The sequence below is a fragment of the Puma concolor genome, chromosome F2, assembly GCF_028749965.1.
Source record: "Puma concolor isolate L17-30 chromosome F2, mPumCon1.1.hap2, whole genome shotgun sequence".
NCBI lineage: Eukaryota > Metazoa > Chordata > Mammalia > Carnivora > Felidae > Puma > Puma concolor.
This window is the reverse complement of record NC_141684.1, coordinates 67,966,667-67,983,483: the sequence shown is the minus strand read 5'-3', so window position 1 is coordinate 67,983,483 and position 16,817 is coordinate 67,966,667.

The window sequence follows — 16,817 nt, the reverse complement described above, 5'->3', positions numbered from 1 at the left end:
TTTTCTGCACCATTGATTGAAACACAAATAGTTTCGTTCCCTTACAAACTTAAAAAAAAATTTGTTTAACATTTATTCATTTTTGAGAGATGGAGAAACAGAGGATGAATTGGTGAGGGGCAGAGAGAGAGTGAGACACAGAATCAGAAGAAGACTCTAGGCTCTGAGCTGTCAGCACAGAGCCTGACACGTGGCTCAAATCGACAGACGAGCAGATCATGACCTGAGCTGAAGTTGGACACTTAACCGACTGAGCCACCCAGGCACTCCATTCCCTACCAACTTTTAGTGAGAGGTGCCTGGTAGTATGTTAATGTACATTTGTTTGTGACCATAATAATGAATCTTGCTAAAAATCTAGGATGCAGGCATTTCATATAAAGACCCAACAATACTGTTGCTTTTATTCATTTCTCTCACAACTGCTCTGTGAGCTGGATTACTGGCGTGACCTCATTTTACAGACAGAAAGGATGACATAGAGAGATAGCAGGAAAGCTGACTTACTTGCCCTAAGAAGCCCACAGCAGAGTGAGAATTCACATTGACTGTCTCTAGCTGTGTCCTGCTCACCAGAGTACCTGATGCATGAGCATTGCTCATTTTTACTCTGTCCTTCGTAAAGCAATAAAGAAGATGCACACTGGATTCTCTAAGGAATTCTTTAAGGAAACACCTAAGGGTAACATTTTTCAGAAATGATCTTTCTCTCACATTATAAGATAAATGTGAGGAGAAACCCTGAGTCACCCAATCCGAAGGACTATGAAAACCCCTTCTGATCAGGAAAGGAGGCATCTCACAGTTTCAGTCCTTTTACTACAAAAGTAAAAAATATTAAAACTTGTTCCCTTTCTTCTCTTTGGTAGTAATGCTAACAACAAAAAAACAATTTCCCAATTGTGAGCCTGACTTATGGGTGAAGGGAAACATGAGGAGCCTGCCTTAAAATGTTATGCTCATTTCTCTGCAAATGATTCTTCAGAAAAGTTGTAACAAAATATAATTTGGGGATGTTGGGAAGTTGTGAGGACCAGAACACATCCGAATAATTTCAGAAGCAGAAAGAAGACGCTTATGTCAGTCTCCAGCAGTCCTACCTTAAATATTACCCTTCCTGAGCATTGCTACTGATTTTTGTGGTTACTTCACGTGTGAATGGCTGGCGGAAGGAAGTTATATGACAAATTCATTAGTTCCTCACACGAATACTCCAGAATTTTGTGAAACTTTGCACAGACCTTTTTTTCACTTTGGGGTCTAGCTTTCTTATTGACTTGCTTCATTTGCTGGCTGTTCCTGCTGCTCTGAATCAATGCAGCTGTCACAAGAAGATCCCATACTTCTGTCTGACATGCCTCGGGACAACTGTCCATGTGGTCACCAAGCACTTGTGTTTTTCGGAGTTGTTCAGATGTTGACTCTAACAACTGAATTTGAGAAACTATGACTCAGAAAAAGGACTCTTAAAAAAAAAAAGGCAGTGTTTTTAACACATAGAAAGATTTTTTTTTAATGTTTATTTATTTTTGAGAGAGAGACAGAGACAGAGACAGAGACAGAGCACGAGTCGGGGAGGGGCAGAGAGAGAGGGAGACACAGAATCTGAAGCAGTCTCCAGGCTCTGAGCTGTCAGCACAGAGCTCGATGTGGGGCTTGAACTCACAGACCACGAGATCATGACCTGAGCCGAAGTCAGATGCTCAACCAACTGAGCCACCCAGGCGCCCCTATAGAAAAATTTTAAATAAAATCCAGATAACTGGATCTCCTGATATAATGTATTTTTTAAGTGTGATGTTACTTTTCCCCTTGTTCCTGATTAAGACTCAGTTTCTAATATCTCTATTGTTCTCCTTGCTGGTGGCATTCACTCCTCTTAGGACTTAAACTTCTTTTCATCTACATCTTTAGCTACACCCTGAAGAGACAAAAATGGGGTACCCTGGGAGTTAGGAAGATAACCTGTTGTAGTGGGGAGGCTATGGTCTATGGAGACAGTCTTATTTTTGTCACATATGAGCTGAGGGACCTTGGACAAGTTCATTCACATTAATGCCTACCCTATAGGTTCTGAGGGAGGATTAAATGAGACACTGCATGTAAAACACACAGTACTGTGCAAAGAACAGGAGTGGAATTAATAAGTATCTATTTCAGTCAAGCCATTTAACTTCTTTGTCTCTGCTTTTTCATCTTTAAAATGGTAGTGGTAATACATAGAGTAGCAATAAAATGGAAGTAAGACAAAGCATGCAGAGAATGTGGGAAGCAGAGAGCACTCCGGGAATGTCAACCTCCCACCCATGATCGATACGGAAAAGACCATCTGGATGGAAGTTCCATGATTCTGTGACTTAAAATGTACACTTTTAAATGGACTCTCTAGGTTAGGAAATACTGTGGCCACTGTTTTTCCTGTGAATTGATGCATCATATGTATGTTTATGATAATTGCAGAGATCCCCACACATAAACTGGTACTTTCTAAATGAGGCAAATGCCATTATTACCTCTGTTTTTCTAGATCAGTGTTTTCTCAAGTGTGCCCTGGAAAGTATTCATGGCACAGCATATTTAATTAAAAGTACATGATGAGGCAGTTCAATGGTCAAGTAAGTTTGGAAAATATGGGTGAAAAAGAGTTAAGCAGTTTCTTTTAATCTAGGAAAATCTAGATATTTTCTTTAAAAAACTTTTAAGTTTATTTATTTGTTTTGAGAGAGAGCAGATGCGAGCTAGGGAGGGGTAGGGAGAGAGGAAAGAGCGAGAATCCCAAGCAGGCTCCACACTGCCAGCCCAGAACCCACCGTGGGGCTTGAACTCACAAACCTGTGAGATCATGACCTGAGCCAAAGTCAGGCAGTTAACCCACTGAGCCATTCAGTTGCCCCAACTTAGAGCTTTTAATGTGCAAATATCCATCATGACCCTCCAGAAAAGTAATGTACTATGCATTGTTTTGCAAAGGTCATCAAACTGGTGTGGGCGTACCATGCTAGAGAACATGTGTTCTCAGGAATACACATTAAAAATGCTGCTCACAGTATGATCACTAGTATGTTGCCCATTTAGGACTGAGTAGTTTTATTTTCTTTATTTTTAAAAATTTTTTTTTCAACGTTTATTTATTTTTGGGACAGAGAGAGACAGAGCATGAACGGGGGAGGGGCGGAGAGAGAGGGAGACACAGAATCGGAAACAGGCTCCAGGCTCTGAGCCATCAGCCCAGGGCCTGACGCGGGGCTCGAACTCACGGACCGCGAGATCGTGACCTGGCTGAAGTCTGCGCCACCCAGGCGCCCCTAGGACTGAGTAGTTTTAAGTGCTAACACATCAGCCATGTTCAACATTTTGGGACACCATAGACTTAAGACATAGATTCCCAGCCCTACCCAGGACCTACTGAGTCAAAATCTCCAAGGATGGGGCACTGGCATCAGTATCTGTAAAAAGCTCCATTAAAGGGTGCAATGCCTGTTCAACATTGCAAAGACCTGTTGTGAAGGTTTGCATGGATCCTGAACACTGGATTTTGACAGGTGGCTTGACATGTAAATTCCCACCTCACAATAAACGGAGTCATATCATCCTCTGAAGCCCTACACACTCACGAGTCCAAGGCCTTGTTAACCCCAGAGGTCTTACTGCGACCCCTGTGAGGTCTGACCTGGGGCCCAGCATAGAGCACAATGCTTAGCAGTCACTGACACCCAGTACAAGTTTTTTGAGTGAATGACACTTTTATTTTTAGTTTTATGTTTTTTAAATATTTTTAATGTTTATTTATTTCTGAGACAGAGAGAGACAGAGCATGAGCAGGGGAGGGGCAGAGAGAGAGGGAGACACAGAATCAGAAGCAGGCTCCAGGCTCTGAGCTGTCAGCACAGAGCCTGACGCAGGGCTCAAACTCACGAACCGTGAGATCATGACCTGAGCCGAAGTCGGTCGCTCAACCGACTGAGCCACCCAGGCGCCCCACTGAATGACAGTTTTAAACTCAATGAATTGGTTAAAGATAACTCTATAGCCATCTCATATATTACTGGAATTCTGATACTAACTACACTGTAATTAACAAGATCATCTCCATGCCTCCTTCCCACTTCACCCTTTTGTACTACTAGAAGTAGTGTTGTCTGGAATTGAGCCAAAAAATACATCCAGATGGATTTTCACTTCACTCCACTAAGTGGTCTTAGAAACCTGTTGAAAGCAGTAACCCAACTGTACTGGTTCCCGATTGCTATTACAGCAAAGTACCACAAACGAAGTGGCTTACAACAACATATTTATTGTCTTACAGTTCTGAAGGTCAGGAGTCTAAAATCAAAGTGGACACAGGGCTTCATTCCTTCTGGAGACTTCAGGGGAGAATTTATTTCCTTGACATTTTCAGCTTGTAGAAACTCCCACATTCCTTGACTTATGGCTCCTTCATGCCACTCCAACCCCTTTCTTCCATCATCAGTTTCCTGCTACTGACCCTGTTCCTCCTGCCTCCCTCTTACAAAGGCCCTTATGATTACATTGGCCCACCTGGAAGATCCAGGATAACCTCCCTGTCTCAAAATTCTTTTTTCTTTTTTTTTTTAATGTTTACTTACTTTTGAGAGAGAGAGAGAGAGAGAAAGAGAGAGAGGATGAGTGGGGGAGAGGCAGAGAGAAAGGGAGACAAAGGATCCCAAATGGGCTCTGCACTGACAGCCAGAGAGCCCAATGTAGGGCTCGAACTCACAAACCCCGAGATCATGACCTTAGCCAAAGTGAAGTTGGACACCAACCAACTGAGCCACACCCAAGAGCCCCTCAAAATTCTTAATCACCTCTGCAAGCCCCTTTTACTTTGTAAGGTGACATATTCACAGGTTCCAAGGATTGGGATTTAAACATCTTTGGGGCAAACATTGTTCTGCCCTACTGCACCAACAATTTCTCAATTCATCTACAATGTATATTGACACACACAATGTCTAAAAAGTATAGGGCATTCCTGGGTGCTATCAGGGATCCCAAAGGTAACAGACCAAGTCCCCAGTCTTCGGATCCTATTAAGGACCTAATAAGGCAAATAAAATAAATTTATAAATGATTTTCAGTTCAAAGATTTGTAAAAGCAAACGAAAAGGACAGAACAATATGGTCTCTCAGAGCCAAACACAAGAAATTAAGTAGGACACTAAATTCAGAAAGTGCCAAAAGTTAAGGTTGTCATGGCAACATGAACTCAGTAACACAGCAAAACCTGTTTTCCAAAAGTATACACTTAACAGCTTTGCACAATTATGATCTGCTGAAAGAGCAGCTTTCATTCAATGATCCAGAACCTTTACAACTACAGATTAGCTCTTGTTCTGTAGCTATAAGACAAGAATGGCTTGCCTCACCAAATTCAACTTCACAAATATTTAGATGTCATCCACTATGTGTAAGACATATAAGACATTGAGTAAGTGCTGAGGGGATACAAATATGCATAAGACAGGGACGTCTGGGTGGCTCAGTCAGTTAAGCGTCCAACTCTTGATTTCAGCTCACGATTCATGAGTTCAGGCCCTGCATCAGGCTCCACGGAGCCTGCTTGGGATTCTCTCTCTCCCCCTCTGTCTATCCCCTATCCCACTCACACTCTGTCTCTTTCAAAATAAAAAATAAACATTAAAAAAAGAAGAAGATGCTAAGGTGGGAACCCCCTAGGGAAAGCTCAGAAGCTGGAAAGAGCAGAGTGTTTAGAGGAACAGTAATTAACAGTCTGGCTGAAATAAAGATTACATGAAAATGGTCTTATAGAGCCAGGGCTGGGAATGATAGGCAATAATGTGGTTAGCAGATATCAGTATTTTCAATAAGTATATTCCACAGATTTAAAAAGTCAAAGGTCTCTTTCAGAACAGCCCTTATCTGATTTTCTCAAACTTCTTACTGATCAAATAAAAAAAAAAAAAACTTCTTACTGATCACGCTGTTCTGTGGCCACCTGCCTTGACATATGTTGTTCCCCTGCACCTGAAATACAAGGCAGAAATTGTATCAGTTTTCTAGATAAGGAGGTTGAGAATCAGGAAGTGGTGAAAGAGGGGTTTAAATGTTGTCTATCTGATTTCAAAGACCAAGTGATTTACTTACTTTGATTACTGATTATTTGATGTCTCTGTCCCCAGTGAGACTCCAAATATCTTATGGATAAGGTTCACATCTCATTCAATTTTGTATCCTCAGAACCTAGTTCAATGACAGACACACAGTGGGGCCTATGTAATTTCTGTTGAATGAGTGAATAAATAAATTTTAGGCAAGCAGTTATTGAGGCAAGGTGTTCCTTTCCCTGTGGAGGTGAAATGTTTTTCCACATAGCAGTGATGTTCATTGCATGCCCTGTCACAGCAAATGTTTGGTGGACTTTATTCATCAACTGGTTATTTATAATAATTTTTAAAAATAGGCATGAGCTTCATGGATGTCCCTTCCCTCATCCTAATTTATGCTTGCATCTTTCCCTTCTCCTGTTCCGTCCAAAACTTATTCCCAGGAGTATTGAAAAACACAATCTCCAACCCACAAACGTATGGCCAACTAATCTTTGACAAAGCAGGAAAGAGTATCCAATGGAATAAAGACAGTCTCTTCAGCAAATGGTGCCAGGAAAACTGGGCAGCGACATACAGAATGAACCTGGACCACTTTCTTACACCATACACAACTCATACACAAACACATACACATACGTAAACTCAAAATGGATGAAAGACCTCAATGTAAGACAGGAAGCCATCAAAATCCTCGAGGAGAAAGCAGGCAAAAACCTCTCTGACCTTGGCCGCAGCAACTTCTTACTCAACACATCTCCGGAGGCAAAGGAAACCAAAGCAAAAATGAACTACCGGGACCTCATCAAAATAAAAAGCTTTTGCACAGCGAAGGAAACCATCAGCAAAGCTAAAAGGCAACTGACAGAATGAGAGAAGATATTTGCAAACGATATATCAGATAAAGGGTTAGTATCCAAAATCTGCAAAGAACTTATCGAAGTCAACACCCAAAAAACAAATAATCCAGTGAAGAAATGGGCAAAAGACATGAATAGACACTTCTCCAAAGAAGACATCCAGATGACCAACTGACACATGAAAAAATGCTCAACATCACTCATCATCAGGGAAATACAAATCAAAACCACAATGAGATACCACCTCACACCTGTCAGAATGGCTAACATTAACAACTCAGGCAACATAGATGTTGGGGAGGATGCAGAGAAAGAGGATCTCTTTTGCATTGTTGGTGGGAATGCAAGCTGGTGCAGCCACTCGGGAAAACAGTATGGAGGTTCCTCAAAAAACTAAAAGTAGAACTATCCTACGACCCAGCAATTGCACTACTAGGCATTTATCCACGGGATACAGGTGTGCTGTTTCGAAGGGACACATGCACCCCCATGTTTATAACAGCACTATCAACAATAGCCAAAGTATGGAAAGAGCCCAAATGTCCATTAATGGATGAATGGATAAAGAAGATGTGGTATATACATACAATGGAGTATTACTCAGCAATCAAAAAGAATGATATCTTGCCATTTGCAACTACGTGGATGGAACTAGAGGGTATTATGCTAAACGAAATTAGTCAGAGAAAGACAAATATCATATGACTTCACTCATATGAGGACTTTAAGACACAGAACAGATGAACATAAGGGAAAGGAAGCAAAAATAATATAAAAACAGGGATGGGGACAAAACATAAGAGACTCTCAAATATGGAGAACAAACAGAGGGTTACTGGAGGGGTTGTGGTGGTGGTGGGGGGCGCTAAATGGATAAGGGGCATCAAGGAATCTAATCCTGAAATCATTGTTGCACTATATGCTAACTAATTTGGGTGTAAATTAACAAAATAAAATTTACAAATAAATAAATAAATAAATAAATAAATAAATAAATAAATAAATAAATAAAATGAATGAATAAATAAATAAATAAATAAATAGAAAAACACCATCTCCAATCCTTGAAGATGATATTCTAGCATCCTTGCCAATTGGGTTTCTATCTTCCACGGTCCAGAGACCCCCACCTAAAACCACTATATAATTTGTGATGTTACTGGGCTTCTCAGAGTCTATTTGAATTGGCTTCCATCAGAGTTTGCCTATTTTCTCCTTCTCCTCTCCTAGACTCCTAGAGCTTTTATTTTTTATTTTTTATTTTTTTAAGAGAAAAAGCATGTGCAAGCTGGGGAGGGGCAGATGGAGAGGGAGAGAGAGCATCTCAAGCAGGTTCCACACCCAGTGGGGAGCCCAACTTGGGCTCGATCTCATAACCCTGAAACCATGACCTGAGCCAAAATCAAGAGTCAGACGCTTAACTGACTGAGCCACCCAGGAGCCCCATCCCGGAGCTTTTTATCATCTAAAAGCATTTTGGTGATCCTTTCTTTCCTTTTTCTAATTACAATAAGAGAAGATCATTTGCTCTTTGCCTATTATTTCACCTAAACTTGGTAAACCCCCAGTCTACTTTGACCCTGTATTTTCCTCCTCTGATTTTATATACTTTGCCTCCTACTCTTTCTACAAGGTCTGTTTCATTAAACGTTTCTCAAAAGACACGTTATTTACTCTTCACTCATGACCCTTCCCTGGTTCTAATTTCCAAGTATTAGAAAAACTGCTAACATCTCTTCAAAACTACAAACTAGGAAACTTGGAGAAGTACTGAATTTATCTTCTATCCCATACTCTCAACACTAAATCACCAAATTTTGCCAATGTCTTCTGTACCAAAATGTTCATGACATGCCTTCCCTTCTATTTCTTACTCACTACAGGCTTGTCGAATTTATTATAATTTTCTCAACATTCTTTGCCTTTATATTATCCATATTACTACTGACAAAGGTATTTTTGGTGTGTTTTGCTTTAAATGGGACAATTTCACTCTCTAAGCCATAACACAGTCTCACAGGCCTTCGGATCCTGTCAGAAGTCTTCACTGTATACTTGATCAAGACGCTTTGAATTAGCTGAATTCTTTAGCTTCCTTCTGTGTTTCAAAGTCTCCCCTTCTCGCCAGGCTTATCTCCTTAATGATCTCTCCCTACTCTGACCTTCCAGTTTCTTCTTCTGGAGTTTGAATAAACTCCATTTATTCAAATAGTTTCAGAAATTCTCCCTTCCCATGGAGGCTTATTAGTTAGATCCCACACTATCGGGAAATCCTGTCAGCATGACCCTCAAAATATATACAGAATCTCCATGTTCAGTGCCACTGACTGGGGTGGGCCAGCACCCCATTTTCTAAGATTGGGGCAGTCACCTCCAGGATCTCAGCTGTCCCATTGCACTCTGTTCTCAACCAGGAGTTCCTCTGATACTTTTAAAAATATAATCAAATGGGGTGCCTGGGTGGCTCAATCGGTTAATTGTCCAACTTCAGCTCAGGTCATGATCTCACAGTTCATGAGTTCGAGCCCCACATTGAGCTCTGTGCTGTCAGTGTGGAGCCCGCTTAGGAGTCTCTGTCTCCCTCTCTCTCTGCCTTTTCCCCACTCACACTCGATCCCTCTATCTCTCTCCAAAATAAAAATAAACATTTATAAATAAATAAATAAATACATAAATAAATAAATAAATAAATAAATAAATAAATAAATATAAAAATAAAAATATAAATAAAAATAAAAATATAATCAAATCATTCTCTCCTCTGTTTAAAACCCTAAGCAGCTCCCCAAGTCGCTCATAGTAAAAGCAAAGTCCTCCGGAGCCTAGACTACAGTCTGCCCTCTTTCCTCTCTAACTTCACATCATATTCTCCCCCCCTTGCTGAGTGCTCTCCAGCCATATATTTGTAAGGTTGGCTACTGCTTTGGAGTGTCGGCATGTGCTAACCCTCCTGTTTGGAGCCCTCTTTCCCCATTTATCCTTTCCTTCAAGTCATTGTTCAAATGCCATCTTATTCATCCGATTAGCAAGGCATATCCTGACTTAAAAACACAACTCATTCCCTTCTCCTATTTTGTTTTTCTCCTTGGCACTGATCACTGTCTAATATACTAAGACTGGTTTATTTGCTTATTAGCTGTCTCTAAAAATCCAGTACCTGAGGGCACCTGGGTGGCTCAATTGGTTAGGCATCCCACTTCAGCTTAGGTCATGATCTCACAGCTCATGGGTTCGAGCCCCACATGGGGCTCTGTGCTGACAGCTCAGAGCCTGGATCCTGCTTCGGATTCTGTATCTTCTTCTCTCTGCTCCTCCCCCTCTCACACTCTGTCTCTCTCTCTCTCTCAAAAATAAATACATAAACATTAAAAAATTTTGGGGGGGGGGGCGCCTGGGTGGCTCAGTAGGTTGAGTATCCAACTTGGGCTCAGGTCATGATCTCACAGCTCATGAGTTTGAGCCCTACATCGGGCTCTGTGCTGAAAGCTCAGAGCCTGGATCCTGCCTCGGATTCCATGTCTCCCTCTCTCTCTGCCCCTAACCCACTTGCATTCTGTCTCTGTCTCTCTCAAAAATAAATAAACATTCAAAAAAAATTTTAATTCAGTACCCTGAGGGCAAGAACTTTCATCTATTTTTTCACAAAACAGTGACAAGAACGGTGTGCCTGGCCCATAGCAGGCACTCAAAGCAAACTTGTTGAATGAATGAAGTCAAAGCATTAATTCACAGAGATACAGGATATATAAAACACAGGCTGTATGGAGCAGAAGTACACATTCATGGGTTTTTTGCCTTGTTTTTTTTTTTTAAGGTTTAGCTATTTTTGAAAGAGAGAGACAGAGCATGAACAGGGGAGGGGCAGAGAGTGAGGAAAGACCCAGACTCTGAAGCAGGCTCCAGGTTCCATGCTGACACAGAACCCAACGAAGGGCTCTGGTTCACAAACTGTGAGATCACGACCTGAGCCAAAGTCGGACGGTCAACCGACAGAGCCACCCAGGCACCCCGTTGCCTTTTTCATATGTTTCACTCATAAGCAGCAGAGCTGCGCTATTTTGTTTGTAAAGTCACAAACAGCAATGTATTCAGGGCATTCATAACCCAAAAGGGACTCTGAGACACCAGACACACAGTGAGCAGTCCAGAGTATAGAACTAGACACAGTTCAAAAGTGGAACAAGATGAGTTATTGTGCAAAAATAATAATGACAAGATGCCGCCTTACATGCTAAGAAAAAGTTGTTTCTAACGATCTTACTTGCAAATCTTAGAATCGTCTAGTGTCAAGGTCTTTTTCCCCCCGTTCATAAGAAACCAGATTTTTTTTAAGGCCCTAGATCCTCAGCTTATGAAACTAGTGAGATAAACGATTCAATAAATAATAAAAATAACGATCAGACTTGAAAAAGAGTTCCGAGGGGCGCCTGGGTGGCGCAGTCGGTTAAGCGTCGGACTTCAGCCAGGTCACGATCTCGCGGTCCGTGAGTTCGAGCCCCGCGTCAGGCTCTGGGCTGATGGCTCAGAGCCTGGAGCCTGTTTCCGATTCTGTGTCTCCCTCTCTCTCTGCCCCTCCCCCGTTCATGCTCTGTCTCTCTCTGTCCCAAAAATAAATAAACGTTGAAAAAAAAAGAAAAAAAAAAAAAGAAAAAAAAAAGAAAAAGAGTTCCGAATTTGAAATGTTAAACATCAGCATCTTCGATTTTAGTTCCTACCATTTGTATACAATGTTGATCAAACGCCACGTGGAATAAATAAGAGTCTGGATCCTTTGGCAGAGAAGCCCTATTGTAAAACCGTCTTTGCCAGCATTAGCCCCTCCGTGTGAAGAGGCAAAGATGGCAAGAGGATGCTGCTACTCCCTGGGCTGGTGGGTGAGGGGAGCCACCATAAGGCGACCACTCAGAAACATGCCTGAGTAAACAGATGGGTCTTCCGCTGTGCCCTGAAGGCAAACAGACCCGGCTCTGCTGGACCACGGGAGGGGGCGCATTCCAGGGTCCTGTCTCTCTCCTTGAGAATACCCCGCCCCTGGGTTCCCAGACTTCAAGCCTTCAGCATCTTGATCTCTGGCACCATGGAGGAATCACAGAAAGAAGGGTTCCTGGGGAGAGCACATTTCAGTTTTACCTGGCTGTCTAGATAAAAGCCAGCACCTGCTCCACTAGTTACACGCGGAACCTGCAATGTCAGGGCGGCACAGGTGTAAAGACATTCCAAGGAAAGAGGAGGGCTTTTATAAATATCACTGCTATATAGTACATTTAAAAACTTGGGAAAGCACCTCTTCTGTTCTTTGCTGCCAATGTTCAAGCATGGGCTTCACCTTAAAATTTTAAAAAAGAGGAGACCTTATCAACCTGCTCCTATGTCTATTGCACAGGCTCTGCCCATTCTGGCTACAAGGTAGCTATAGGATTTTATTACTAATTTCAAAGGTGGTGTTCCAGTTTTGAAAATGTTGTTTGGCCAAAAGTTTAGATTTTAAGGACACAAAGATAAACATATAAAATTGTCATTGTAGCAACAAGAATAACATGGAAAACAACATTCATCAATTGAGGTAGTTTAAGAAATTACAGGGGCACCTGGGTGGCTCAGTCGGTTAAGCTCAGGTCATGATCTCACAGTTTGTGAGTTCAAGCCCTGCATCGGGCTCTGTACTGACAGCTCAGAGCCTGGAACCTGCTTCCAATTCTGTCTCCCTCTCTCCTGCCCCTCCTCTTCTCATGCTCTGTCTCTCAAAAATAAGTAAACATTAAAAATTTTTTTTAAAAAATTACATCACCAACATACTTTTGGAATGATATATAGCCTATAAAAATTCAACATAGAAAGATGTCCATGATAAAGTAAATGTAAAGTGGAAGCTGCAAAATAGTACCAGTGCTGCACAATCTCATTTCATTAAAAATGTAAATGCTTGCTTTTACGTGAAGAAATACCTAGGAGGATATTAACAAACCACCTGAGGGGATTATGGGAGACTTCATTTTCTACATCACATATTCTCATATGTTTTAAAACTTTGCAGCAAGCATTTATTATTACTACGAACAAAAACCACATTCATAAGTATGTGTGTGTATGCACGCGTACATGTAGTTAAGTTCTGCAAGCTTTGGACATAATAAAATCCAAAGTAATAAATGGTACAGGGTAATAACAATTAATTTGTTATTAATCACGCCTATAGAACAGATTCACATTATGCCTTTTATCACTTCATAAGAAATACGTGATCCCAGAATGAGAAAACGGAGGTCATTCACAGGAAAACAATTTGCTTCCTTCTGACTCAAAAGCCCCTGCAACCATCTATTGCTAACTCCAATTACCCACTCAAACAAATAAGTGAAAACGAAGCCAGTAATGTAAACATAAATTTAGTTGAAAGCTGCAGCCTAGATGGAAATACCTTCTTTCCGCAAAGTACTCTCTCTCTTCATGCCCTACTCACACAATACTCCCCAAGATAAGCTCAGGCCCCAAGACCTGAAAGCCACGTTCTCTCATTGTCTTGCTTGTTCTAATGACAGTGGGTTGTTAATCACCACAAGGAACACAGCAAGATTCCAAAGTATATTGTTCCCAGATTTCCTGAGATTACTTAAGAGAATGCTGTGACAGAAACACATTGTCCAGCATGTTGACTGCACCACTTTCAGACCCGACACTGCAAAAGATGGCGAGCATGGTAAACAACTTTAAGATGAATAAAGAAAAGAAAATCTTCAGTATTTCTCTCATAAAAAAACCTGAGAAGTCATTTGGAAACCCTCGCTGGCTACTCTATGCTCAGAAAGAACCACATGACAAAGGTTAGTCTATTTTTTGTTAAAGTGAACTTAGAACAACCTTTCTGTGGATGATAAATTTAAATGAACATTTCTCTGCTGCCATCTTGTGGATTACTGAGGTAATTCAGTCAAAGCTCAGGAACAGGCAAATCTAAAGTCCTTCCCCCAAAGTTATGCCAGATATGAACTTATCGATTGTTTAAGGCCATTTATTTGACAGGACAAATATAATCTAATTTATATGGCATACTAGTTCTAACATATTATATTAAACATCTAAGAGTCAGATTTATTTTTAAGTTTAAGATCTTTTAGCTTTCAAACGTTACCTTGTAGGGAAACAAATGCTTTTGTCACTGCTTAGGCAACAGTTAGTATAAAAGAAATTATAAATATCCTATATTAAGGCATTGGTCACTTAAAAAAACTAATTTTTTAATATACACCATTGGCATCATCTCTACCACCTTACACTAAAATTTAGAAAGGAAAGTTAAAATCCCAGGCTGCCTGGCTGGCTCAGTAAGTGGCACATGAGACTCTTGATCTCGTGGTTATGAGTTCGAGCCCCACACTGGGTGTAGAGATTATTTAAATAAATTAAATTCACTACAAAAAAAGGAGAGAGAGAAATTTAAAATCCCCTTTCTAAAAGATAATATACATGGCATTTTGGCCTCACTCCAAACCCAGTGCCTCCACTGGGAAATTGTAGTTGGGCACAGAGGTACAAGAGCACCTGGTCCTGGGGATAGAAATAGACCAGGTTCAGTCACTCACCACTGACAAAATCCAAAGACAGAGAAATGAGTGGTGGTGAAAGAAGACAGGAATTTCAGTGAGGCCAACACTGAGAAGACAGTGGACTATCATTTCAAAGACTGTCTCCAAAGTGCCAAAAATACTTCCAGGTTTCTATAAGGAAAATGTGGGGCAAAGGTGGGTGGGTACCTTCAGGTAGGCAGTGAAGATCAAATAGATCACTGTGTTGGAGTCGATCACAGGCAGGGTGTCCTTACTGCTTGGGTTCCCATCAACGGATGCCTTGCCCTCAAGGTCTTCTGCCTGAGCTCACCTGGTGATGTGACTATGCAGTAGAGATAGGAACACCCACTGCAAGAACCGTCAGCCTGATTTTGACTAGGTCAACTAGGCGTAGGATAACTTCAGAGATTTTCCGCTTCACAAAACTGGGAGCAAGGAAAGGAGGAAACGGGGAAAGGAGAAATGGGAATATGATATTGTCATTATAAGAAATATATACATGGTCTTTGTCTCCATTCCCATCACAAGAGTTCCTAAACCTCTTAGAATTTCCTAAATGATGAAAGCAATAAAGGTATCTTTTGTTATGTTAATGAAGTGACATTGGGTTTCAATAGCCAATGCTTTATTCAACCATGCCTGTGTAAAGAACCCTCCTTAAAAACCCAAAAAGAGGAGCACCTCAGTGGCTCAGTCAGTTGAGCATCAGACTCTTAATTTAGGCTTAGGTTGTGATCCTCGGGTCGTGGGATCTAGCCCCACATCAGGCTCCACACTGAGCATGGAGATTAAGATTCTCCCTCTGTGCCTCTCCCCTGCTCATGCTCTCTCTCTCTAACACACACACACACACACACACACACACAGATAGAGAGGGTTCAGACAGTTTCCAAGTGAACACATGGAGATTCAGAGAGAATGGCAACTGTGCAGTGTTGGTGGTTTAGTGGTGAGCTGCCTTTCAGGGAGACTGGCAACCGTGGAAAGGGCATGGAAGCCCCACACCCTCTTCCTATACCTTGCCCTGTGCAACGCTTCCATCTAATTGTTCATGAGTTACATCCTTTTATAATAAACCAGTAATCTAGTTATTAAAATGTTTATCTGGGTCCTAGGGGCCACTCTAGCAAATCAATCGCACCCAAGGAAGGGGTCCTTAGAACCTCCAATCTATAGCTGGTCAATCAGAAACACTAGTGACAACCTGGACTTGGGAGTTATCATCTGAACTATGTGGAGGAGGCAGTCTTGTGGGACTGAGCCCTTAGTGTGTGGTAGGAGGCACTATCTCCAGGTAGTGTCAGAACTGAGTTGAATTGTAGGACTCCCAACTGGTGCCAGAGAATTGCTTGGTGATGTTGGAAAACACACATAATGGAATTGCTATCGGGACCGTGCGTACCATTCCTCGTCAGATTCTGAGTGCAGTCCTAGAGGGTGAATGCTAATGTGATATGTGGGGATACATTTCTTATATGGCTGCCAAACCCACTGTCACATGTTGTTATTGGTTCGTGCTGCAATGTCTCGTACCATTTCTGGACTTGCAGGCATTCCTTGGAGTGCCCAAGTTGTAGGGTCAGCAATAAATCCAGAAAGGGATATAGGGGAAAAAATAGATATAGGGGAAAAAATAGAAATTCTTGTTAGTTATAATGTATATATTGGAGAACTGAAGAAGAAACTGGAAAAAATTCTGCTGCCTGGCCCTCCCCAACTTCTTTCCCCAGTAAACCTGAGAAAGTATAGTATTTTCCCACTTGAGAACTTAAAAGAACGTATTAGGAGAACGTTTATGAGACCCTTCAAATTTGTGCTTTAGAATCCCATGAACAAAGAGGAGGACTTGTATTTCTACACTCATTGTCAGATCACCACCTTGCAGCAGGTTGGTACTTTGGGCATAATAAATATAGTAAATCAGTTTTAAAGAAAGGTGGGAGAGCAGGTACTAATATGTGTTCTCAGTTGCTATTTTTTACCTCTGGTTGTAATTTAGATAATTCCATAAAAAGATAAAGGTTCTGACCGGACAGGTCATATCTTCTGAGTGTGATCCTGGCTCTAAAATGCCACTTCTCCATTAGGTTCTATGGAATCTCTACTTGGGAACTTCAAGATAGAATATTATATTGACCAGGATGAGAGCCTGGGTTGCTAAATTTAGGAAAGAAAATTTAAAAAGGACACCCAGTTAAATTAAAATCTCAGATTTAAAAAAGGAATTGGGACATATTTATGTTAAAAACTTATTCATTGTTTACCTGAAATTCAAATTCCCAACTGGCATCCTGAATTTTATCTAG